This window comes from Anser cygnoides, chromosome 1 (assembly GCF_040182565.1).
Source record: "Anser cygnoides isolate HZ-2024a breed goose chromosome 1, Taihu_goose_T2T_genome, whole genome shotgun sequence".
NCBI lineage: Eukaryota > Metazoa > Chordata > Aves > Anseriformes > Anatidae > Anser > Anser cygnoides.
Window position 1 is genome coordinate 63,497,333 of NC_089873.1, and position 27,160 is coordinate 63,524,492.

Here is a 27,160-nt window from a genome sequence, read left to right on the forward strand (position 1 = left end):
TTACTTTTATAGTTGTTGTTTTATTGACTCTTAAAAATATATCTGCTCTGAATTTTTAGAATAAATTTACTTTCGCCTAAAACCAGTGTAAAATAATTACTTCTGAATTAATGTAACAATATGGTAGATTTTCAGAAAAAAAATAATCTATTTCTATTTTAAATGTTGTAGACTTTTCAGAGAACTGATCTCTTTTCACAATGTTGGGAAAACATGCCAATTTATGTAACTGAAAATTCAGCCACAACTGATAAAATAGTTAAGAATTCTATTTCAGCTTAGTGTGCAGCAGGAAACAATCAACTCCAACCAGTTTGTTTGCTTGACTGAGTAGACAGGGGGTTTTAAAAATGACATTGGCTTCTATGAACACAGAATCACATCCAGATCCAGTGCCCTTCCAAACACAATCTCTCCTCAGCAAACACGCCCTGTGATGAAGATCCATCTCATATCAAAACTGCCAGGCAAGTCATAGCACATCCCTAGCGTCGTGATAAGGACTCTGTTTTGGTCTCTTTGTTTACAAAAAAATAAAAAAATAAAAAAAATCCATGAGAGCAGAAGTGGTTTGGTTGCGAGAGCTTTCTGCTTTGCACGCAGTAGATTTGCTGAGGGAGGGGAAGGGATTAAGCCTGCAAGCACTGCTCTGTGCAGGATGAAGGCGATGGTTTTGCTGTGCCCTTGTGCACCACCCTCACTTCTGCCCCCACCCCTTAAGGGCCAGCTGCAGCCAGTGTTATTATCCAAAGGGCTCATCGCCCAGGTCGGTGATGCTAATGTGGTATAAATAAGACGGTAATAGGCAGAATCAGCAGGCTGAGGGATGGAGAATGCCCCCCTTCCCCTGAAAGAGCATTCACAGCTCTCACCTCATCCTCAGACAGCAGGAACCCATCTCTCCTCCTGTTTCAATCTACTTTTAAATACACTGCAGCAGTCAGGGGGAATTTGGCCTCTGTAAGGGACAGAGGTTGGGCAGAGAAGTGCCCATTCCCAAATCAGTCTCTTTCTGTTGGAGGGTGCAGGATGCAGTCTGAGGCTAACTGGAAAGGCAAGGGGATGAATTTAGACAGCAGACTCACCAGGATGATATATTTATCATTTCAGGCTTTGTTTGTAAAAAAACATGCTGGCTATATCTGTAAATATTTTAAATACTTCAGTCAGTGGTAGGCGTGGGAAGGGGATCCAAACAGGGATTCTGGGCATTTTCCTATTCCTTCTGACATGTCAGTTCAGAGCAGTTGGTAACATAGCGACAGGCTGCAGCACTTCATTATCATCACAATCTGCTACCTCTTTAATATAGCATCTGACATTTCAGTCAGACAGAGCTTCGTCCTTAAGCTGGCAGGAGCTTTATGCCTTGCACTCAAGAACATCACCGCACTGGATATATGGACCAGACAGGGCACATGCTATCCGTGTTTATGTAGATATGTCAAAGCATGGCATTCAGATGAAAGGCAAATATATATATATATATACACAAATGTAAAGCTGCATACAAAACCAATCCATCCTTTACAGTCTGGCAAAATCCTTTCCTTATTATGCAATTTACAGGGAGGGATTGTGCAAGTATCTTACAAGAGAGGAGAAAGTCCAGAGCTCACCCAAACTTCTGTGGCAGGACTGAAGTGCCCACTCAGGCAGATGCATGCACTGCCTGTGCTGTGAGATACAGGGGAGGTGCTGATGCCAAAAGCTGTGCATACTGGTGCAACTACAGGGACACAGTCCGGTGACTGTCCTAATGAGGCAGGAGTTTGCTTTTGGGACTGCAGAGTGGGGAAAAAGAAGCTGTGAAATTCTGACTTAAAGGAAATTTCTTCATGCCTGAGTCTTTTCATAAGGTATGATAGAGTTTTTTGATTTCAGGCTTGTATTTTGGGAGGGTCTTGAAGAAGATAGGCTAATTCATCTTTTATTTTCTCTGTCTCTCTGCCTACTTGCCCTTATTGGGAACCAGAAATCAGAACACCTAACTAAATGGCAGAAGTGAGAAGGTATAAAAATATCTTGGGTTTATTTGAATCTCTGCATCTCAGGAACTCTAAGCATTATCAAAACTTTAATAAAATCAGATCTGGAATGTAGATAGGTAAACTAAGGCACTGCACAAGCAGGCACTAGCCATGTACAGGCTTTCCTACCTGTACTGGGTAGCAGTGTGTTTCTCAAGAAGTCCATGAAGTCTGTGTATTTTGTGGACAAGATGCTGTTTCTCATGCACAAAAAGTATTTATCTCCAGATAAATACTTTATTTTTTAGATCAAAAAAGCCTGATTTTGATGGATTTACTTTCCCACCTTAAGACCACTGACAAGCCTGATGTTCCCTGTTACAGTTGGTTGAGATTTCAGTCTGGGTTACCAGCATGACTGAGAAGAGATATCTAGCTTTTCCTGCGATGGAAGCTGATCAGCAGGAGAAGTGCCATGTTTACCCCATCTGTAGCTATGCAGAAGTAATGTGTGAAATCCTCATTGTTTGTGATGCCTTCTGTGCTATCTTGCTTGAAGCACTAGATATACTTTTGTTAACCTTTCAGCAAAATTTATATCTTCAAAGAAACAAATCTTTGATCAAAGCATAAAATCACCTTATTTGATCTAACCTGACTTAACAGATAGAATAAGAGGATGATTTTCAATGATCTCTGATTTATCTTGGCTGGAATATTTTCCTTTAACAATTTATGTACTATAGTATCCATTATCTTTCTTTTATTAAGGCTAGACTATTTGCTATAATGCTAGGTTTAAAATGCCACATAGGTTAACTCTAGAGGATCTGTGAACTGAATTGTTGACAACATTTTTCTCATTTATAATTCACTTTAATCACAGGATGATTGTGAAAATAAAAGCTTGTTGCCTTTAAGTTATACTCATACATGATGTTTATAGCAGTGAAAAGAGGAAGGTGAAATCATTTTCATATTTAAGAGAAACAAGCACATGAAACGTAATCCTGATCTCACATGTATGCAGTATTCCACAATGGTGAAACTTTTCAAAGGTATTCCAGTAATTTTGGAGTATTTGTCTTGATTTTTAAAGTCCTCTAAGATAAGTGAGAGCATAATTTTCATTGCGTGTCAGCAGGACTTGGACTCCTAAGACAAGAAGACCTATTGAAAAACAATTATTAAACTCCTGGAGCATATTTTTCTCTCTAAAACTCTCAGTTGAAAGCCAGGTCTTTTTAAGTGAAGTTTTTAAACTGCCTTAATACCAATACAAGTTTCCTTCATTCAGTCTTTTGAACTACTGAGCGAGTAGATGTGGGAAATATGTAGGATTCCATGTTATATGGAAATACCTTGAATTTACTGAAGCTTCAATTACCTGCAAAAAGAAGGTAATGAAATTGATATATTCTGTTAAAAAAGGTTTGTCACATGCAGCAAAACCAACCTCTGCACATACCTCCACTATTGCACATGACTCTGTCTATCTTCAGTCAAGCTAATACATGTAAGCAGCTTGTGCACTGCACTGCGTGCCATGCTGCAAAGCTGTGCAGCTACCCTTATGGGAATCAGACTGCTTCTTAGTCAAATCTTTGTACAAAGCAGAGCTGTTCTTTAGGCTTGTCAGCATACTGAGAACTCACACAAATATTTCTGTATAGCCCAGAGCAGTGAGCTAGGGAGTAAATACCCTCTCATTCCTCCATCCAGTCCTGTTTCTGGAGCAGAACAAAGCAAAAGTTAGGTTATGGAGATAGGATAACTGTCAGTGCTTAAGAAGCTGAGTAGCTTCAGTGCTAGGGCTGTTTTCCACAATTTTGCTTGTTTAGTGTGAAGTGAAAGGGATTCTTCACTGTTATTGCACCAGACTGTGCAATATTTTGTTGACGCTACTCTAGACTCTGCATCTCATTTTGTAACAGCTATTTCCCTGACAATAAGTGCTCGCTGAGGCAGTTTGGATCTGAAAATAGTGCTGATTCTAATGGAGAAAAAGGATGGGCTCTGAATGAAGAATTTGCTTTAATGCATTATACTGATGTCTCAGATAAAGAGATTTCTGACAGAACTTCTCTTACAGATTTGTAAAACATTGCTTCCATTTTATTAACAATGACTGAAAGGAAGACACAATTGCCTACATTCTTTTTTCTTTATTTCTTTATTTCTTTATTTTTTTTTCCTAAGGCAGTGGTTTGTTGTTCTGAAGTCCTTATAATGAATCACGACTCTCTCTTCCTCTCCCTTACCAATTTGTTCATAAGCACTACCTTTGAAAAAGGACTTTGGAAGATTCCTTTCTATTTCAACTTCCAGGCCAGGTATAGAAAGTAAGAAGGCAAAACAAGTGTGCAGAAGATCAAAGTTTTTTTTTTGTTTGTTTCTTTTACAAAAATAAGATCTAAAATAACAGAACAGACAAATGGTTTGTGGAGCTCTAAAACTTTACAAAAACAAGCAAAAGATTCCCATCAGGAACTGCCAAATTGTGAAAACATTATGCTGCCTCCTAAAAAAAAGAGAAAGTCTAACTCCAACTACTGATAATTTGTATTCTAAAGGGGAAAAGAAAAGGCCTGTGCAATTTGTTGTCTGAGAAAATACAGCCTGTCAATAAAAGGAAAGGAAACTGCTATAGGTCATTTCAGGTCTATTGCTGAGTCTATCATTGATTCACAGCACACCACTGAGCAAGGAACTTGATCTCTTTGCAGTCCAGTTTATATAACTATTTAAAAGCTGTAATGAAATCTATCTCACAAGGTTTTTTTAAGCCTTGTTGTTCATAAGATACCAGGACAAAACCAATCACTAGAGGGATTTCAAAGTACAATTAGTACCGTAGGAGTACTAGAGAATTTAATGCTCAGGTGATACTGAAGCAATTAACCCTGTACTCTACTTCACACTGCCTAAATCCCCAAAGTTCAGTCTATCAAACACTGCTGAGCACTCGAAATCCATGGTAAAACATAAAAGAGATAAAGATTAAGATTAAGAGAAGATAAAAATAAAAATGATAAAGATGATAGGGATAAGGATAAAGGTAAAGATAATAAAGATAAAAGTAAAGAAAGAAAAAGTAAATTCTGTTGTTTGATTCTCCAAGCTCCATAGTGAGCAATAAGCAAAACACATATAATTCAAATTAGAAGTGATTAATCTTTTTTTTTCTTCTTTTGCTGAGATATCCCTTACTTTGTTACAGGATGTTGAGACTTGGAGCCCTGGATGTACACAATGCATTTTGATAGTATATCCAAATTAATTTGCATGTAATAAAATATTACATTTTCCTACAATACATAACTAAAATTGTATTATATTGGAATATTGTCATCGCTGCTGATGGGTCATTGCTTTCAGTGTCAGTGGAAGGAACAACTAAACATTTGGGAAGTCAGGAATAGGTGCAACCTCTCTCTAAAGGGAGGCACTGAGCAGTCCTGCCATATGACTCCAGAGAGCATGTGCCAGAGCAGCTGTCACTAATGGGTCCAGGGAGTCCAAACTTATTCAACCCTGTCTAAATTTGCATTTGGTGGTTCAGCTGGTGTGGTGGAGGCCACTGCCAGAAGTGCAGGGAAGCATAAGGCTCAGCAGAAGGCGAACAATATAGATGAGTGGGTTCTTTGGGGGTTGGCTGCCAGGACTGACACCAGGGTACAAATGGATTATGGAAGGTTGTGTGAATATTTGTATGTGACAAAAATGAGAGCAACAAGTGTTAGCAATACTCTGAAAGAAATCCAAAAACTCTCTTTAAATTTTTTGCCTGCAAAAATAGAGTTTTATTCCTAAGCAAAAACTTATTTTCCTGCTTGTTTTCTGGGGAATTGGACTTAATGTATGTTATATTCTCAGTAATTTTATTTCAAAGTTTAAAAGCACTGTAGCTGTATCTTGATACAAGAGTTTCTTTCCTTTCCTGAGACTTATTTTAAGAATTTTTCATTGGACTGAGGTTTTGCTAGTGTTTAGATAATAGAAATTATTTAGTAATAGAGAAGCCGAGCATTTCTACTTCTCCTGCTAGATCAGGAACTTAGTGATGACTTAAGTCTTCTGGGCTATATGTAAACAGTTATACTTACATACTGGAAACTTGTAATAAGAAACAAATAAATAAATAAATAGAAGATTGTTTGACTTTCTCAAGAAATTTACCCCATGCATGAACTCTCGTATAGTGTTCTAGAATACTGAAAGAAAAATGAAGACAAAATGCCAGTCTTACAGCATGTCTTAGACTTCCTTTGTATTCCTGTAGACTCCTTTTTCCCACTTCATTGTATATTTATATATATGTGTGTGTGTGTGTTTTCTTTGAATGTCATAGTTAGCATTTTATGCTAAAGTTTATTCTGGAAAATAAACCTGTTTCGGTGTATGTTTGATTGTGTTCTATTAGAACATTAATTTATGTTCCAATGTTATCTAACAATTATCTGTTCTTGCTGTATTTCTTATGTTTATTCCCCTCAGATTTCTAGCTGTTCTTCTCCCAGAAGAACTAAATCTCATTTCTCTTGTATTTTATTAATTATTCTTCATTCCCTGGGTCACATGAATCACCTTTGGTACTCCTTCTTATGCATAAAGCTGTTGCAAGCACCTTTCATTATTAAAGTTCTCTTTCTTTTCTTTTCCCCCACCCCCCACCCCTTCAGGGTCAACAATGAAAAATCTGTATACAATATCATTTTACTGCCAGTACCGAAGTAATTGTTTTAAATCTTCAGAACCCCACTCTTTGTTTTGGATTTAGTGCAGTCTACAACAATGATTTTGGATGAAGAATCAATAACTATGTTTATATTTATGTTAATAAAGAGCCAATGTTAGACGAAATAATTAAACATAGAGAAGAGACAAATTTAGAATGTTTTAAACTGATCATATACTTCGCAATGTCATTGAGTAAGGTACTGCTGGGTACAGTCTCCTAGTTGAAATGACAGGGTAGGATCCATGTAGAAAGGGAAAAATGTTTTACTGTTTCCCATTCAAACACAATTCTAGGAGAGACCTTCTTTCCCTGCAAAATGAAAATGGATCCGAGGGGAATCTGATTCCAGCAGGTCTCCTTCGAAGTATCTCACTCTGTCAGCAGGTCTAGTCACCTCAGTTTGCAAAACTCTTTCAGATCTTTCTTTAAATAGCTATTGTTTGAAAATACATTTGACAGATATTGTAGAAAGAGTCAGAGCACAGCAGCATTACCAGAAGAATGGCTGGTGATCTTGTTAAGCTCCCTAACTGCGCGTTTTTGATCTTTTATGTCATGCTTAGATCCCACAATCCCCAGTGGTATGGATAAAGAGTAAAGATCATACTTTTTTTTTTTTTTTTTTTCTGGGATGGAGTTTACTTTCTTTATAGCAACTCATATTATGCTATGTTTTGGATTTGTGACCAAAGCAATGTTGATGATAACAGAGCAAAGTTTTGGCTATTGCTGAGTAGTGCTTACACAGCATCAAGGCCTTCTCTGTATCTTACTTTGTCCCCTGCCATGAGTGGCTGGGGATGCACAATAAGTTGGGAAGGGAAACAGCCAGGATAACTGACCCCACCTTACCAAAGGGATATTCCATGCTATATGATGCCATGCTCAGCAGCAAAATCTGGGGAAAAGAAGGAGGGGACATTCAGGGTTATGGTGTTGGTCTGCCCAAGTAACTATTACATGTAAAGAAGCCTTGCTTTCCTGCATGATGATCGGAAGTAGTGACTGAATGATTTATTTCATTTTGCTTGTGTGCCACTTTGGGTCACTTATTAAACTGTCTTTCTCTTGACCCACACATTTTCTCACTTTCACTCTTTTTATTCTGTTCCTCATGCTGCAGCAGGGAAAGTGAGCAAGCTGTTTTGCAGTGTTTTGCTGCCTGTCAGAGTTAAGCCACAACAGGCTTCCTTGAATATTGTGGTCGAATTCTAAGCCACAGAAGCAGTTTTATAAATGACACACTTCCCTAGCTATTTTCCATGATGTACGCTAGATAAGGGTTGTTCATCAGCTAGCAGAATATTTGGCCAAGTCAAGTGTGACCTATGTTTTGCAGTGATTACAGAGCAGGCATGAGTCTCTGCAGGTCGCATTTCCAGTCTTCATCATAGATGGCTTTTATCATCTAAGTAGGCAGGTTTGTATTGAGTGTTAATCTCAGGAGGTGATCCATAAGCCTCAATAAGGTGACCATGACCTCAACCACTGTTATTTGTATTAACCTGAGAAAATGAATACATTGGGAGGTAAATGAAGGTCTTTGCTGCATGAGTTGTTTGTATTCATCTGTTCTGAAAATTATGTTAAAAGAAACAATATGACCTGGGAACGTCTGAGAGTACATACCTGAAGAGTTTTGTGTAATTTGGAGGAAAAAAAATGCATGTGGTTCTTTTCTGGCTTTGAAATAAGGAAAAAAAAAAAAAAGTGAAATAAAATATTTTTTACCATCTAAAATATAAACTGCATTGATTTTTATCAATTTATGCTGCTTCCAAATACAAAGGGATTTAATTCCAAAAGCGCTTCTCTGTAATGTAGTAAGCACAGCAAATTCAAGAGACTTACAATGGTGACTTACTTCCATCAATTGCATAGTTGCGGTAACAGAATACAAAGCAAAAATGACACAGGGCATAATAGTACAGTTTAAAACCTGTTGTTCTTAATGGACTTTCAGTCTCTAAAACTATTACTAGGAATGCAGTATCAACAGTGAGTGTAAGGCACAAAAGTCTACCTTGCTGAAGTAAAAAGTAATGCCATTAGTACAAACTACTGCACAACTTTGTTGGATCAACAGAGTCCATGCTCTTGAGTAGCAATCTTCTATTCTCTTCACGGGGACATCCAACAGCAGTTGCCAGGAACTCTGCAGGGCTGTTGGGACTCATTTAAGAAACTTTTCCTTCCAGGAAGATCAAAGTGAAATAGGTGAATTAAATGAAGGGCAGAGATCTACTGCAGGATAGAATTCCTATAATGCCAGGGGACACTGAAAATGTGGCAGATATAATTCCATTTTTCATATATAACTAAGTATGAATATATATTTTATATATATATTGAAAGATGTTGAAAGATAGGATTTGTTTCTCACTTGACTTTGGCCTCTGGTCTTGGTATTTGTGGATGAACATCTATAAGAAAAATTAGAGAAATGAACCTGAAAAAGGGAAGATTAATCAATGAGAAGTAAACTGAGAGGACCATGACCAGATTACAGAGGAGCCATGTGGTGTCCACTGTGACTGGGCAAAGGAGTGAGGAAGAACCTTCCCCCTCTGAAATTTAAGTCTGTTTCTTCTGCTGCTGCTGTGTCCAGTTGAAGTGGTAGTTTCAGTGACTCTCACCTTAGGAATTAGCACACCTCTTGAAAACACTTTTCATGAAAAACCTATGATAACTAGTAAAAAATGTGACTGTCAGTTTAACAGAGAGTTTTATATGCTATATTTAAAGATTCCATTCTAATTCAGGAGTTTTATAAGGTGACATTTTAGGCAAATGTCACTCAGCAGTTCATATTTCATGCAGTATTTAATATCTCTACTCAAAGGTTAAACCTACTGGATTAAAACAGCTATATTTCTGAAGTTTTGCAGTGCTGGGAATGGTGTAGAGATGTGCTATTGTCCTTGGCAAAACTATTTTTGCTTTGAAGAAACTCTCCCATACCTCCCTAGTTTTTCTGTGAAGATATTTCATTCAGGAGGACAGAATCCCTTCACTGCATTGCCAGACAGTGGTTAACAGTTTGAGAGGAAAAACAAGTATTTGTGTTCCCTTTATTGTCCAAATAAGGGGAAAAAAATAAAAACAACAAAACAAACAAACAAAACCCAGAAATTGGCATGTGACACACAGAATGGCAATGAAGCAGGTCAGCAAAGTCCTTGATAAGAAAATTGCAAAAGGCATAAAAATTCTAATAGGAATTTTTTTAAATGTATCAGAAAATGGAGCCTACCAGAAAGTCAGTCAGGATATGAAATTACCTAGGTGTAAGTGAAAAAAAAAAAAATATATATATATATATATATAAAATAAAAAATAGTAACAAAGTTAAATTTGGTTGTTATGTCCCTGTTTTCACTGTGGAAAGGTTTAAAAAGGTTTGAGGAGACAAGTCTGAAAACATTACAAATTTAAAGATTGGCCTAAGAGATATAGAGAACAAAGTTATACAAGTAATAACTTCTAAAATGTTTTACTAAAACATATATCTAACTTCTAGAGTTAAGCTTCGTATAAGAAAACAGAGAACATTAGGCCAATTTTTAAGAGATGTTTCAGAAAAGTACAACTCCATGAATCTTCTGGTGTAGGAAAACTGGTAGGCATTGTAATAAAACAGGAATAGTTTCCTATCTATAAATACAAAACATTACGGAAAAATCAGCATGGTTGTCATGCTTCACAGACCTGTTAGATCCTTTGGAACAGTCATAAAGCAAGGGATAAAAGGCTTCTGGCAAATATAGCATTATTGAATTTCAGTTCAATTACTGAATTTCCAAAAAGCTAGTGCAAAGTTAAATACATGGTTTACCATTGATACTTTCACCCAAGAATCTTTTTTGGAGCTTGTGCTATTCCATGTATTTATAAATGATCTGAAAGAAGGAGAAATTAGTGAGGTGATAAAATTTGCTGCTGACACAAAATTAGTCATCATAGTAAAAATTAAATATGCCTAAGGATTTGCTGGACAATCTATCAGACTAAGTTACAGAGATATAAAATGAGAAATGAAATTCAGTGTTAAGAAATGCAAGGTGATATACATGGACAGAGAAAAAAATATTAATATAACACAATCATAAACTCAGGGGGAAAAAAAAAGTGATCAAAGAAAATGCTTAAAAAAATTATCTGCACCATGGTACAAAATGTAAGCATTCTATATGTTGAATACTTAGTGTAGATACTCAAGAAGGATACAGTAGGTATAAAAAGGCTGCAGAGTGGGCCAGCAAATACGATCAGACATGAAGAAAGGCTAACCAAAATAAGACTTTTCAGCTTGGAAAGAAACATCCAAAAGGAGATAAGACACTCAAAACAGAAGAGCTAGGAGTTCTCTGATCACTCTCCAAAATTAAAATAAATACAAGTTCTTTTTCAAATGATGCGTTAGTAATTTGAAGCTTATTTCTAGAGAACATCATGGGAAAAAAAATCATTATCATGTTCAAAGTTAGACAAACTCATCTAATTCCTGTAAATTTTAATTTCTCCAAGTAAGGAAAAATATCCAGGGAGAACGATTCTCTCCTTGGTCTGGTGCTATCTTTTTCCCAGTGCATCTTTCCCTGAGGCAAGATGGGAGAGAAGAGTGGAAATAGTTTTCATTTCTTTCCCAACCTGTTCCTGAATCCTTGTGAGAACAGGTTTCTGAGGAGACTGTAGAAATTCTTCAGTACCTCAGGATAGGGACAGTAATAAAGAGCAGTTGTTATCCTGTAGAGTGTCCTGTACAAGAAGTACAGAAGGAATCTCAGTCCTGTCCTGTTGCTGCATGACAATGCAAAAGGTGTCTTAATGGAAGTCTGGTAAGATCTTGTTGACAGTTGCAGACTTCTTGTTCACAACAGCAGGAGACTGAAGAAAAAATAAATGAATAAATAAAAATCTTTCCCATATTATAACACAGAGAAGAGTTTTATTTTCAGTGTTACATCAGGGACAAAATGTTTCTTGGTACTCATGAGAAGTGTGTCAATGTCAAAAAGTAGGAATTGTGCAGGTATAAATTTTTATTTCTCAGTTAAAATACTCTTTATGATTTATGAAGGCAGTGTGCTTGTTAAGAAACCAAAACACCTCTTCTGAAAAATTTTCACCAAGAAAACCTTTGTTTCACAACCTAACACCTTTGGAAGCTTACAAGGATACTGAAGGCCCCCAGTAATCCACCCCAAATCTCATTTCTCTTTGTCACCTTTGTGCCCTTGACCCTATCATTCTCCAGCTACTCATAATTAAACCTGTCAATCAGGCAAATATCCTGACATGTTCCCAGAGAGAGAAAAGGTAGCAGACACTGTGCTGAGGTGTTGGTAATGTGGGAACTCTGGGCAACAAGTTCAAGCAGTGAATTTGTGACAAGGAGAGGGGGAAAAAGATGCTGAGTTGTTAAAGGGACTGGCTAGTTGATAGGACTAGCTAGAGCTACAAACAGCCTTTTACGTTATTAGTTTGAATTGGTGTCAATAATAGCCTTACTATTGTTGGTACTAACTAAAATTGTTATTGGGCATCTCAAGGACTGCATCAGAAAGAAAATTAAGTTTAAATATATGGGGACGGGGGTGATAAGGATGGGGTGGAGGGAAAGTCTTAAAAAAGCTTTCCTTGCTACTTCCAGTGTCATTTTATTCTGTGCGTAAAGAGATGACAGCCTTCACGTCTTTCATTCTGGCATCTTTTCATTACTGCTAAATTTACTTTCTAAAATCAAGCAGTAGCGCCAGGAACATTGCTTTGATTAGAGCAATTTTAAGGCTGAGCTCATTCTTGGGTACCTTGCTGAATCAGTGCCCAAGTTTTCAGCTCCTATTCTTGGTCTTCAAAAGTATGTAGAAATGTACTCTTAGTTTGATAAACCAAGCAGAGCTCCCAGGGAAGTGTGTATTTCTAGACTAGAGCTTTCTCTCTTTCCATTAAAAACAACAAAACAATCAACTGTATGTTACAAATCTATCTGGATTGATTTATTTTATTATTATTTTTCCTCTAAACAGTTGAATAGATTTTAAGCCATAAGCATTATTTATTCTGACTTACCACTACATCTGACTCACTGAATTTCATCCAGTCATTTCTGTTTTGAACCTAATAGCCTGTAAATGAACTAGAACTTTTCTCCTGGGTAGACATGCAATCAAGGAAAACATTGATTTTAAATTTATAGTGTATTGTTTTCAAAATGTGTTTTCTCTGTACATCTCTATTTAAAAATCTGACAACAAAGTATCTTAAAACAGTCTTAGGATATCACGCTGTCTGTAGAAAAAAAAAAATCTATAAAGTACTCATCTGACTATGAGGAGTGATGCAGAGTATTATATTGGTGAAAATGAACTCTAACTTTATATTCATTATTTTCTTGCAAATCCCTAGAATAATTTCTAAGGGAATTAAATTTACCAGCTTATTCCAGATCTACTTTAAAACTCATAATTACATAATTGTGTCTTGTTTGCAAATGACATGAGAATGCTGTTATGTCAATACTTTCAGGTTCATGAAAAAAACAGTCTGAACCATATTTTTTGATATGCAAGGGAAAAATTTCTCATATGATCCAGTAGTGTTATTTTCATGGAGGAACAGAAAGATCCAAATCCGGGAATGGAAATAAAATGGAGTTCCCCATTAATTTCTAAGAACCTCCTATTTAAAAATGGTTGTGTTTTGTTACGTTTGAAATGGTTATGAACAGCAGTGCTGGAGTCATTAAAAAAAAAAAAAAAAAAAGAACACCTTTGGGGGACCCAATTATTCTTTATCATTGCAAAGCACATTGCACCAGTCAGGAGAACTTTGCAAAGATAATGTAAACCTTTCCTGTTACCAGGAAGCTGTCTTCTGAGAGGTTAGGCCACCCTAACTACTAAGAAACCCAGCACTCTGAAAATACATCTGGGCTTCAGCTGAGTATAAGAAGATTGCCTTAATTCTAGTCACCCCTCACACACAGGTGAAATATGTTAAAAATGGGTCTGCTATTCTTCCTCTGTAGTGATATGGGCATTTCATTAGCAAGGTAATTCTCCTCAGTGATCTATGTGTGTTTCTGGAACTATAATTTATTGATTGCGTGTTCAAAGTGATCATATCACACCCTAGCATCTATCCTAAATCAAGATTTTTGCTGTGTGTTGAATGTAATCACAGTAGAGTTAAACTACCCGGTATCTTAAATCACAAAGTTCACAAAGATGCATTTGCTGTACTGTCCAGCTCAAACACATTCAGAGGCTTCACGATAGTTTGAAGATAGAATCTGAAAGGTTCCTGGGCATGGAGGGGACATGAAAGAGGAAACAGGAGAGATGCCGAGGTGAGGTGTGAGACCCATTATCAGGGGGGTGGGGATGTAACAATCAGGCCTGGAGGATCAGAGCTGTTAAAATCAAAGACGTAAGTGTATTGTTTACAGTGTGAAAGGCCAAAGGCAGGAGAACATAGTGTATTTCAAAACTGTCTAAAGGGAGACCACATGGTGTCAGCTGTTTCTGTGCACAGGCTCTAAAGAAATCTTAGGAAAGGTCTCTGTTTCATGCCAGAAATATTAAGAAGCTTGTCCTGATGGCTCAGCTCTACAGGAGAGCAATCTTTGTTAGTGTATCACCCAGAGCTGTGCAGCTGCTTGCTGCTAGTCTGCTTAGAAATGTCAGACCACATAAAGATCTGAGAAGAAAATAGCAGCAGACAGTTTTTCTCTCATCTGACTTTTCAATAAAGGTGTTATTATATTTTAATATTTCCATTTGCATTGCCTCCATTCAAAAGTGGTTAGTATGCAATTTTACCCCAAAGCATGTCTTCTCCATCATATTTTCTATTACTGTAAACTGAAGGACACATGATATGCTTTACATCTTATACCTGAAGCATCATTTTCTATTTTCTTCCACAACTCTGCTTAAGAACTTTAAAGATTCATCCAAATAATATATATATTTTTTTGTCTATCACCTCTGTCTTCTGCCATCTTTTTTGTTCTGAGCAAGAAAATAAACAAAATAAATGTTGTTAGAAAAGAGACCAAATGTTAACTAAGTTCCTGAGAGTTTAGTTCCATCTTTCTGAAGGGTTTCTGACAGTTAAACAAAATTGGAGTTTATTTCTCTCACTATTCTCACTAAGGATATAAAGTTAGAAACTATGCTTCAAATAATTCTATTTTCTTTTTAATATCCTAGATTTTCAAAAATAATCAGCAAGATGGAATAATTTGCAAATTTTCCCCACTGGTTGGCAAGATCACCTTTGTAGGTATAATTTTATTTATATTTTCACCCTTTCTCCATAGAGTATATATTTCCATGTTAGAATATTTTTACCTATCTATGAATTCTATATCATGTTTAAGAGCTTTAGATACTGATAGGAACAATGACAAACAGGTCAGAAATACAGAAGGTTGCAAATGTGGTGGAAGAAAAGTTGTCAAATTTCTTTTTTTTTTTTTAATCATACTTTAGGAAAGAAGATCAAATAAAAGACTACAGTGAATTCTTTCAGTTGACAAGGTTGTTTTTTTTTCTTCTGTTGGTTTCTATTCCCATCTAAGTGGTCAGAGGTTAGTATAAAAAACAAAAGCTGTTAGTAGTTTTCTGAATTGTGGTTATACAAATAGCTAAACCCCCTCCCTTGAAATGGAGAGAACAAGCTGCAAATTACAAATTTATTCGCAATATCATTGTTTTAACTCTTCCTGAGTCAGGCAGCTTTTGTCATGTGTCCCAGAGCTTCAGACACAGCTTAAAAGTCCAAAGAAGATATTACACACAATAAATACATGCAATAAATAACTACATTTGCCAAGCCATTTGACTAAGCATTAATATATTTACATCCTCAACAAAATACCCTATCAGTCTTTGCTGGCCACTCATCAGCAAGGGGGCAAAAGGTCAGCCTCCACCCTTGATTTTGCTAGTTTGCTGTCTTCTGGCTCCCTGTTTTGTTCTTTTAGGAATTTATGCACCAGCATGCTGTGTTGGTATTTTTCCTCTTAAATCCTCAAGCTGCTAACTATGAATTTGCAGTTTAAGCTTCTTTATCTTGGATGGCTCTGTGCACTTCCTCACAGACCTTTCTCACAACAAAACAATTTGTTCTGACATTTAGCTCCAGGTTTTGTAGCCAGGCTGCATTGGAGCTAAGCCTCGAGCCACAGAGAGCTGAATCCCATGGAGGAGAAATACTAAACAAGGATTACAGATAACAATGTCTTTGTATTGTCTGTGTTTATGTACTTTTTAACAGAAGTGAGCATGGTGGTTCATCCTGCTCTGAGCTATTGTTTCAAGGCATCTATAGACACAAGAACATATTGCATCAATTTATACATGGTTCAGATTATCAACCAGTCTGAGTCCCTCTTCTTCATCTGGTTCAATTTTATCTTTACCTTTGGAGCACATGAGTTTTCCATTGAAACAGTGGGAGTACAAGTGATAAATATGCATGCCCTCATTTTCCTTTTGTTGGTTCAGCTTCCCACCCTGCAAGGAATTTTGGATAACTCATTGTCATGACAGTCCTCTGCAGGATTGAGGCCTGGCATGAGAAATTATATTTGTCACAATAGGTGCTTTAAAACAAAGCACAAACCTACCAGTCAGTAGGTGGTAGTTCAGGATAGTATCTGATGCCAGAACATTTCCACAAAACAACAACAACAACAACAAAAGATGAACCACAATTACTCTGTTTTGTGGAGATCATTAGACTTTTTCTCCACAATGGCTGGTTTTCTTCATCTCTTTTTAATTATATTGAAATTATTGATGAGAATTAAAATACCAGCAAAATTAGAAAAAATAGGAGGGAGGAACATTTTACACAAGAAAACATACCAATGACTTCTAAACAGCTGAAAGGGTTTGAAGATGCTGAATACAGTAAAAGGGACCCCTGTATCATATATTACATTGGACAGTGATTTGGAACAGAGAGTGTGCTTAATCCTATGACAGTGCAATACATTGCATGAAGTAGGAGTGCCTCATAGACAGAATTATTATCACCATTTATAATAAAAATGACCGTATCTTTGTAACAGGGTTCATTACTATATAATAACTAATCTGGATGGTAAAATGAAATTTTACAGCAATAGAAGCACAATAGTTCTCTTGACAATGGGACTACGCAGCTATTAAACTGAAGCTAGTCTCTACAAGGACATTCAGAGTCCTCCAAAATGCTGCATATCCTTTGCTTGCAAATCCATTGGTCTGTAGAATTTACACAGAATTGTTATTTGTGTGTGAGAGAAATACATTTTTCTCATTCAAATGTGCTTCCACTAGAAATCCACTTTGCTTCAAAATTCCTGGGCTTTTTGAGCCATACAGCTGCAAGAGGATTCAAAAAGACTCTTAAAGGGATCACGAACTAATATTGGATTTAGTTATTAAAGACAAGAGTGTCTGAGAAGCCACTGTCTTTGGTCACTTCAGTCTCTCCTGAGAGAGCCTTGAGGGAGCTTTGTGAAGCTGTGCCAACTCTTTCTCACACTAAGTCCATAAGCCATATTCTATTGGCTGAAGCTTTTCCAATTTGTGAATGTCTTTGGCCATATTAACAGGAATTTGAGAAGAGCTTATGGAGAATTAGAAACCCTTAGTCAGAAACCAGTAGCTTAGCTGTTGGTTATTATTCTGTGCTGCTGGTTCCTCTAATGTCAATTTCAATGATTTTCATTTCTGAAAAATCATCTTAATAATACATTGGGAGCAGGAATACCATGTGGAGCTGCTTGTAGGCTTACTAAATGTAACTTATGTTCAGCTCATCTATTCTGCTAGAATTTTTTGATAATAGTTAATCTTTTTTCCCCTTCCTTCTTCTTTTTCCTTTTATTATTAAAAAAAAAAAAAAATTGGTGAAGGTGAGTATTATTTTATGGCAAGAAGCACTTATCTTTCCCTCCAGGATTTAAGAATTCTTGCTACTTAGTATTTCCTGAAGTTGAAAATCGATCATAACACCACTATTGATATTCTAAGTATAGCTCAATTTCATTTGGGTTATGCCACTGAAGAGCTGGAGGATGATCAAAATAAAGCCTTTAAAATGCCAATAAGTTCAAATGAGATCACTCTTTAGTTCCTAGCCCTATTCTTTTCACCATGTTTCAAGATGACTTAAGGTTGAGTAAAGAGAAGGGAGCGTTGCTTCACCAAAACTTTCATGGCTAATGTTGCCCAAGCATAGCAGAAAAACAGTTGGCAGTGTAACTTTTTTTTTTTTTTTTTTCCTCAGGACTAGAGGTCCATGTTATGGTACAAAAATCAAAGTATCTCTCAGACAACAACCATTGCAGAACTAGAGGTCCAGTCAGGGAGTAAAAAAACAGACAGAAGACAGAAATGCAAAATTTGCATGGGGTAGAACTGTTTCATGTAAAAGGTCAAGATAAAGAAACATGATGTAAATAGGCATACTTAAAGTCATATTGTTATGCTGGGATGTAATAATAGCTACTATCATTCAGGAACCTAGTGAAGAGCTAGAGAAGAACTGTTGGGTATTGCAAAATTCATATAGCAATGCTAATCTCTAATCTCTAAGGAAATTATGATTAAACTTTCTATAACTTTGCTATTTCCTTGTGTAATTGCAGCTTTTTTATCTATGTTACTCCCAGCAGCCTATCAAGAACTACATTGGAAGTGTGAGGTCTCTACATGTTTCAGCTGCAGTAACTTTATACCCTTACAGTATTTATTCCTCTAAAATTATTAGATATATCTGCCTGATCAACCCACTTTTTCTCCTACAAATGTGATTTGAGAATCCAGATGCTTTTCTTTTATAAATTGATAAGTAGAAAGAAGTAAAATATGCTGAAAATAATCCTTATTTTTTTCCTTCCAGTCTTCACATGGAACTCAGGGGCTGGAGATTCAACTTGTGTCTAAAACCTTTATTTCACAAATACTTTTGAACTTTTCCATCCATGTGCTGTTTCGTATCCTAAATGTGAAACAGAACTGAAAAAAAGAAGATTAACACAGCTCAGATTTTCAGTCTAGATCCCTGTCACCAGCTGTAAGTCGGCCCATGGGAGATGGGAAGAAAAGGCCATATGGCTTCCTTCTCCTTGTTCCAATTATAATATTCATAAAAGCTATGGACAGCCTTCAGCTGTGCACTTCCAGAAGATAATGAATTCAAAAACTGGATGGAGATGAAAAAAATAGTGCCATCCTTGCCATGGGACTGAATTGCAGTTGCTCTTGTCTTTTACAGGTAATATCTACTAAACATTTGATATGGGTAGGTTTCAGCTACTGTGTATGGAAATGCTTTGTTTCTACTACCTGGTGAGGGTTGTATTTCTTTTGGTGATGAATAGCATTAAGTGTATTAACATGCACCATAAAACCTCTGTTGGTATTGTATTTACTAGATACAGAAAACATTTATCAAGATCAGTGTAGATGACTCTCAGAAGCTTACTGATGTTTCTAGAAAGTCCTCCTACCTCACTTGCTTCTTTATGTTTTACTGGAACAGGCTCCCCAGGGAAGCAATCAAGGCACCAAGCCTGCCAGAGTTCAAGAAGCATTTGGACAACGCTCTCAGACAGATAGTCTAATTTTTGGGTGGTCCTGTGTAGAGCCAGGAGTTGGTCTCAATGTTTCTTGTGGGACCCTTCCAACTTAGGATATTCTGATTCTATGATACCAAACCAGAGCTATGATCCCAGTTAATATGGTATTCAGAAATAAATCAATAAAGGAGAATATAAACATCTTTTCATGAAAAAGGAAGTAAAAGAAATACTGATAGGACCACAGAGAAAGATTCTAGTGTTGTCTTAGGTTATATATCTGGAAATCATCAATCATTGAGCCAGTACATTTCGAAGATACTCTTGGCAAAGTCAGCGCCCACTGTGGCAAGAACTCTGGCCATGAAAGAGTACTGATGAACTTTGCCACTAACATGAACAAGTATCAGATGCAATTCAAAAAACCCAGCTCATGTCATAGGTGATGAATCAACTGCATTCCTTGGAAAGATGCAAACTTTGGAAGAAACCATTTCCTTATGGCATTGAAAGACATGACAATATATATACATATATTATATATATTATATATATATATATATATAATGGATTTGGTTTTACAGCTTTTATATCCTTTTATGTCCACACTGAGAGGCTCTCCTTTCAGAAGAGGTTTCAGTTTCCTTGCCCTGACACTGACCAAAATATCAGACGCATCAGAGACTGCAAATTCCCTGAATTTCTATGTGAGCACACAAGCTTTGTGATCTATCTTCTGAGGTTCCGTAACAAAATCTCCTTCTTTGCTGTATTTGTTAGAACCCAACCTAGTTTGTAAAAACCATCCTAACCAGTCTTTTCCCTGTGAAACATAAATGCCTGTTAAATGATAGAATCACATAAATAGAGTGTTCAAATTAAATGCAATTTTTCTATTGAGTAATCAGATTGGAAAAACACTTTTGTCATTTATCTAGCTCACATTTTCATTAATGCTCCCACAGCTTTTAACAGCATGAGGCGATGAATAAAAAGCATGCTACATGAAGAAGGAGGAAGACATAAGCTCTCTCCGAACATGTAGACTATGTACCTGTTAATAAAACCCAGTTTACAGCTTCCTTCACCACAAGAACACACAGGTGATTACTATTCAGCTTGTAGTACACCAGGACTGCCAAAAACATTTCTCCAGAGTTCCTACATATTTAGCTGGTCCCCAGTCTGTTCTGTTGTATGGAGTAATTACAATCCTGGTGCAGGCCTTTGATTTGTCAGTGCTGAAGTTCATGAGGTTCTTGATGATCTGTGTCTCCAGCCTGTGAATGTCCCTCTGAATGGTAGTCCAGCTCTCCAGCATAATCAGTCACTCCTCCTATTTGCTCAGCCGATTGTGTGAGTATTCCATGCTTTCACTCAGGTCATTAACAAAGAATTCAAACAGTATCAGTGCCGATATCAACTACCAAGGAGAGTTACCAGCACACAGTTGCCAGTTAGATTTTGAACTTCTGACCATTAGACCTTCAGGGGAGCATTCCAGCAATTTTCCATTTACCTTATACTCCATTTATCCAAAACATGTCTTCAATTTGGCAATGTGGAATACCATGTTGAGAATCTTGCTAAAGTAGAGATAAATAACATCTGCTGCTCTTTTTCTTTGTCCACAGAGCAAGTCACCTCCTCACGGAAATAAAATCAGGTTGGTCAGTTGTGATTTCCACTGCTAGATCCATCCTGGCTGTTCACAGTCACCTTCTCATCTTTCATGTTCCTAGAAATAATTTCCACAAGGATTATCCCAATGTCTTCCCCAAAACTGAGGTTAGATTCACCATTGTATAGCTCCCCAGATCCTCCTTCCTGTTTTCCTCTTGCGTGTTTTCTTCCCTCAGTGTGAGGATAGATACTTCACCTTCCTTTTTCCTTTCCACCTTCTTATAAACTAGAATCTGACTTATTCTGATCAACAGATATGTAACTTATGTTGTGAACAAGAGTTTATTCAAGTAGATAGCTGTAGATCTGTGGCCTACTGATGACAGAGAAGGCTAAACTGATAAATAGAGACTTCATTTGGGATTTGACCTCTGTGTGTAATAATTCTAGTGAACCCCACTGCAGGTTCAATTTTAGGGTTTCAACTGTCTTCCCTAGCTGTGGGATTATTTTCTACTTACACATACATTATTTTGCTGGATATTAGAAATCTTTGTTTCAGATGCAGTGAGAGTCCCTCTTCCTCACAAGCTTATAATGTCTTAAATTTCCATAGGTGTCGATATGCAAAAATCCTCTGGGTTTCAAAGCATTAGTCATCACAGTGAGCACAGTTGGTCCTATTAAGCATGTTTGCACACACAGGTGATCATTTCATTCTGTGAAATATCTTGTTACACAAGAGATCTATTAAGAGGATTGTTATTGCTGGAAACTCAATAAGGAATAATCAGTTTTATCCCACTAATGTCAGAAAAGAGTTTATTTGTAGTGTCATTGGTAGAACATGGGAATGGCATTTAAATCTCTTAACTTATTAAGAGATTTAATCTTCCTATTTTCTCAGATGTAATTTAAATATTTTGTTATATCACATCTCATCAGGCAGTTTGTGGGATTGTCAGTCAATCTGTTAGGGATTCAAAGATCATATTCATTTTATGTATGCCTTCCTACTTTCTAGTAACTTGCTCTGCAGTGAAGAAAGTATCAACAATGCAAGATATCTTCAGATGTACCTAAAAATGATACTTCAGATCATCTTTTAGAGCTTTCAGAACGAGGCTTTTGTTAGCTGCCCTTCTACATCATATCTGTCAGTTTTCACCCAGCTAGTTCAGACTGTTCTTTGGGAAGCAGTCTCTTTTATAGTTAGTTTGAAGAACATTTGACATTCACTTATAGTCAGTTTGAAGAATATTTGATGCTCACTAACTGTGTTAGAAGATTTTGGTTCTCAGACTGTGTGGAAATTGCTGCTGATCTAGCCACAGGTGGTTATGCTGCCACAATGCTTGCTGAACCTGTCAGAGTAGCACCTACTGCTTCTTTCCTATCCATACACAGAGGATATTCTTTCAGGCTGTGACTGTTTTGTCTTCACTCTCTGCTATGGGTAGGCTGGTCTCCAAGTTTGGCATCACTAGCTGGCCTGGGTCCTGCCAAAGCCTTAGTTGGTTAGAAACTCCACATTCCCAACAGAATTCTACAAGCCATCTCCCAAATGAACAATGTATTTATTGAATGAACAAATTCCTTTCATTTCTATTTCAAGGGTTAAACTGCAGAGTACTGAGCTTTATCAAGAAGGTATCCCAATGCAATGACCTTTCTTTCTCTTTCTCTAAAGGATTTCATCATCCATAGGCCACTATGGAAGAAGGTGTACAGCTCAACTGTGACTGCAGATGGCTTCGTGAAAAATGTCTCTCTAATGCCACAGGAAAATGATATATGGCTTTCATTGCAGGCAATGTTACATAGCTTTGAGCTGGTTAGTGGGATTCTTTAAAATGTAATAAATGAAATGCAAATACAGAATCAAAGGTTCAGCCAAAAAGAAAAGAAAACAAACAAACAAAGAAACAAAAGTTAAGAAATTATAGAAATGGCAGAACAGTATATAATAATCTGTTTCTAAGATAAATGTCAAAGCACTTGACAAAGCCTCTGTTACTATAAAGAGATGAAATATTTCTCTGTGCAGTTGCTTTATATTTAATGTCAGTGGTGATTATTGAAAATACATTGACAGTTCATATACATTTTGACCCCATAAAGTGTCAGGGTGCTCTTTTTCTATTTGATTCACCTTTGCAAATAAGGGAAAAAAGAGGAGTGAGTGTTATGTGTGGCATTTTTACAGCTCAAATTATACTACTCTGAACTGAAAAACCCAAACTACAAATTAGATTAGACCAAATAGATTTCTGTGACTAGTGAGGCTAGGCAGCAAAAAAAGACACCTCTCACAAATCAGGCCTTCATGTAAAAAGTCCTAGTCAAAACAATAGTCTGTTGTCATTCCTCTTGCAAAAAGCACTCGTGCAAAAAATTAGATGTGATTATGTGTCTTCATGATGAGAAATAAATGATGTTTCCACCCACCTATTCCTCCTGAACCCACTGTTATTTCAGTTGTACAACTACAGACTGGATACTGTAATGACAGTATACAACCAGGAAAATGAGGTGAAAGAAAATTCATCCTTGTAATGTAACATGTGATGAAGTGAGGAGACCCACTCTTAGGTGCTGTTTCTACACCATCAACTGATACAGAAAGTGTTTCAGAAAAAAAAATAAAAATAAAAAAATAAAAATCCAACAACAACAGCAACAACAACAACAAAGGAAAACAGAGCAGTACATTCTTGAAGGTTTTCAGCAGCTAGAAATACTGAAATACTGCCTCTGGGTTTTAACAATGTAAAATTTGCTTAGTTATAAAAGTTTGCTCTGAAATTTGTTTTGAAACATATTACAGAATGCAAGATTCTTGTTTGGTGTCCTGAGTCTCCTGAATCCCGAAATCAAATATAACTTAAGTTATTTTACAACCATCTTTAGGTACCTTCAAGACAATTTTTCTTGCACTAAGGTTGGCCTTCAAAGAAACAAAGATAACATTGGAGAATATCTTTAAGAGAAATTCATAAATTTAAGCCTGGATTCACCTTATTTAAGACACTAAATTGAACTGTTTGCATGTAAGATTCTCAGACAAATGCAATAGGGACAGAGGAATTTGGTCTAATTGTACTCATAAGAGTAAAACTGCAAGGAACTAATAGACTTGCTTCTCATAGAAATTAATTCATATAATGGAAGGAATCTATAGGAGTCTGAATATAAACAGAAGAAATCTATAGGAGTCTGTATATACAGGTAATCTCTGGAATAAAACAATGTACTATATATACCATAAGCTGAGAGGACAAACTGTAATGAACTATGTAAGTTTCTGTTCTGGAACGGACTGCAAAGTATTTGAGATTTTAATCAGTAGAGAGAACTTTAGTATTGAGTATCCATGCAAAACAGCCATTCATAATTGAAATGAGAAGAAAACAATTTCTTGAGAGGATAAAAACATAAGTTGTCTTGTCAAGGCCCTTCTACCCTATAAATCAACTATTTTGAATCCAAAGAATATATATATGCAAATCACAAGTTCTCCAGACATGATCCATAATACCACGTATATAGTCTAAAAAGTTGGCTTTCTCATCTTTTCATTTGCAATTGCTAAATTGCTTTGGAAAACACTGAAGAGGAAAAACTAAGTTGTTCCCCTAATAACAGTTTCTCACAGATAAAACAGCCATAGACATGTTAAATGATTCTGAATGAAAACACAATTGTTTCTATTAAAAATATAAGTAGATGAGAAAGCAGTACTCTGCTGTATAGTATGGGGCATACTGTGGGAACATATGACAAATTCTATTTCACCAGTGTCACTGCTGGTATCACTCACATACTTATGTTTGTCCTTAATTTATTCTGAATTATAAGCTGAAAAAATGTTGCTATTTGTTTATTTGCTGAAGTCTGGCTGTCTTGTATTTCAAGCTCAGAGGAACTGAGAAATGAGCTGAAATGTCATTGATGCAATTCTAGTGTAGTTATTTCTGGAGCTGTTTTTGATTAGACTAATGTTCTTATTTGCTGTCTCTTTCCATTCTAGAGTATGTGCAAACTAAACCTAAACTATTGTGCCCTATGCAAACTTGTATGTCTTGTTTACTTGTATTTTAACTGAAGAGTTTCAGTAATATAAGATTCTCTGTGTGCTTCTAATTGTAACAGACCCCAAAATAATCAGTGTTCGTACAAATTTCTGGATTCAAAAGGTACCTTAAATAAGTATCCAGAAGGCTTCATCAGCCCTGAAGCAACTTAAATTTTATAGAAAACAAATGATACCTTCAGCTGAAAATATGAATGTATTAAAAGATTGTCCAGATGTGAAATAACTACATTCATTGATTGCTGTAAGAGCACAGTTTAGTCCTTCATTCATGTATTTATCACCCAGTTTTATCAGCAGAAAGTCAGTGTTCTATTCTGCAAACAAAAACTTAGACTGCAATTGTGTTAAGTAATATGTGGATGTCACAGCAATCAATAAGAGATTAAGGTGATAACATTGGTTATTCCTGTAGTTCATAATATTTGCATACGATACACTGGCTGACTGTTGGCCAGCTACAACACAACTCTAAGATTTCCAGTAGAAAAAGATCTGGATTTAAACATACAAAATACATTAAACTCCTCATTTGTACACATGAGGTAAAGAGGGCAAATTGCCTGTGATTCCATATCAGCCTGTCAGACTTGCTGAGGCTACCATGAGGATGTGAAAGTAAAACATAGGTACTGGGATACTGATGAAGCTGTTAGGTTTGGCTGTTAGCAAGGACTTCAGTACCAATCGTAGCCCTTCGTTTTAGGAACCTAAAAGGACATGAAATAGAAAAACATCAGAAAACTCTACAGGGAGAAGTATACCCTTAAAACTGAAGTTTTATCCCCAGATAACAACAGAAATAATTCCACATAAACAATATTATTAATACATATCTTAATTCAGTTTCTCACATAGGCTCTGCCTACCCTTGGTCTGTTCCACAATGGAAAAGCGAGATTGCAAGACAAGCGAGCAGATCAGAAATATGGGTGAAGAACAAAGCCAGGAAACTCTGAATACTTTCTAACACCATCTACCTTCCATTTTAGTTAACTGAACACAGCTATGTTTTCTGACATTCACAAAGAGAGCAAAATGCCCTAGTTTTACTTGTTGCCTATATAGCACCACAGGATCACTGTCTTGGAAAACAGAATTTGTAGGGCATTACCATATGTACAGTCAACCACCAAAGCAGCTTTAGGCTCAGGCATCAGCATTTACAAGTAGAATTCAGGTCAGAGTCAGATCCCAGTTTAGTTTAGGATGGAAAAATGTCCCCACTGGGTAAAAGTGTGGGGTTTTTTTGGGTTTTTTTTTGAAACCAAGCAAAGGTGGCCCCAAAGCACAGTGTAAGTTTCTGAGCTGTGCAGATACAGAGAGCAATCACAGAGGAAGTGTTGCATCCTTCATGCTTCTCCTGCCTTTTTTAGTTCTATCGACCTTTTAAAATTACACAGGGGCTACATTTTTTTTGTTAGGCTTTGGGATTCATTACCTTCCACAATGCAGATTTAACATCTTTCTTATTTAAACTCGACTGGTATCAGTAGTACCAAAGAAAGGATTATGGATACTACATTTTGTATGATTTACAAAAATATTATTCTCATATAATTATTATTTATTCCTTGAAATGTTAGCATTCACTTTTGTCATTAGAGGGCTGTATTGTTTGTCACTTTTTCATTTGTTGCCTGTTACATATTTATATCTGTCAAGAGCTACCTATAATAATATAACCATGACACATCCAAGTGTCCTGCCTTTCACACAGCAAGTGGTATGGATCTTGTTCACTAACAATATTGGGACAGTGATAGAAAGAGAGAAGAAAATAAGATTTCCATAAAATTCCTTGGCTAACCTTAAAGGTCATTTCTGCTATTGCTAATGACTCCAGAGATGGTTGGCCTAATTTCTCAAGGGGAAGCAGATAGAGCAGAATTTTACAGAGAAATCTGAGGGGAATGTCTCAGAGAAAACATGTATCCTCACTGTACTCAAGGAGAAAATATGACACTGAATTGCATGGGTCCAAGATAGATCTTGCTTCTATCCCAATGCATTATAAGTCAACAAGAAAACCCCTACTAGGACATGAAACCTTACCTATAAATACATTAATCTGTAACTGCACAGTTTAGGATTGATTACCACTTTTTCTGTTGTGTTTAGGGTACCGGTTGTCAGTGTGGGTACAGATA

General features: G+C 36.5%; 1 long non-coding RNA gene across 4 annotated transcripts; it reads left to right on the forward strand.

The window, feature by feature from the left end:
- The first annotated feature begins 304 nt into the window (after positions 1–304).
- On the forward strand, positions 305–26,729 carry LOC125182182 (uncharacterized). 4 transcript variants are annotated; one of them, XR_007161349.2, is made up of 5 exons: positions 305–1,859; positions 14,928–15,000; positions 18,616–18,990; positions 20,929–20,960; positions 22,608–26,729. It is a non-coding gene; the product is annotated as an uncharacterized lncRNA (long non-coding RNA). The 4 variants fall into 4 exon arrangements; XR_007161348.2 differs by having other exon boundaries at positions 14,928–14,996; XR_010831978.1 differs by lacking the exons at positions 18,616–18,990; positions 20,929–20,960 and adding an exon at positions 15,210–15,257.
- The last annotated feature ends 431 nt before the right edge of the window (positions 26,730–27,160 follow it).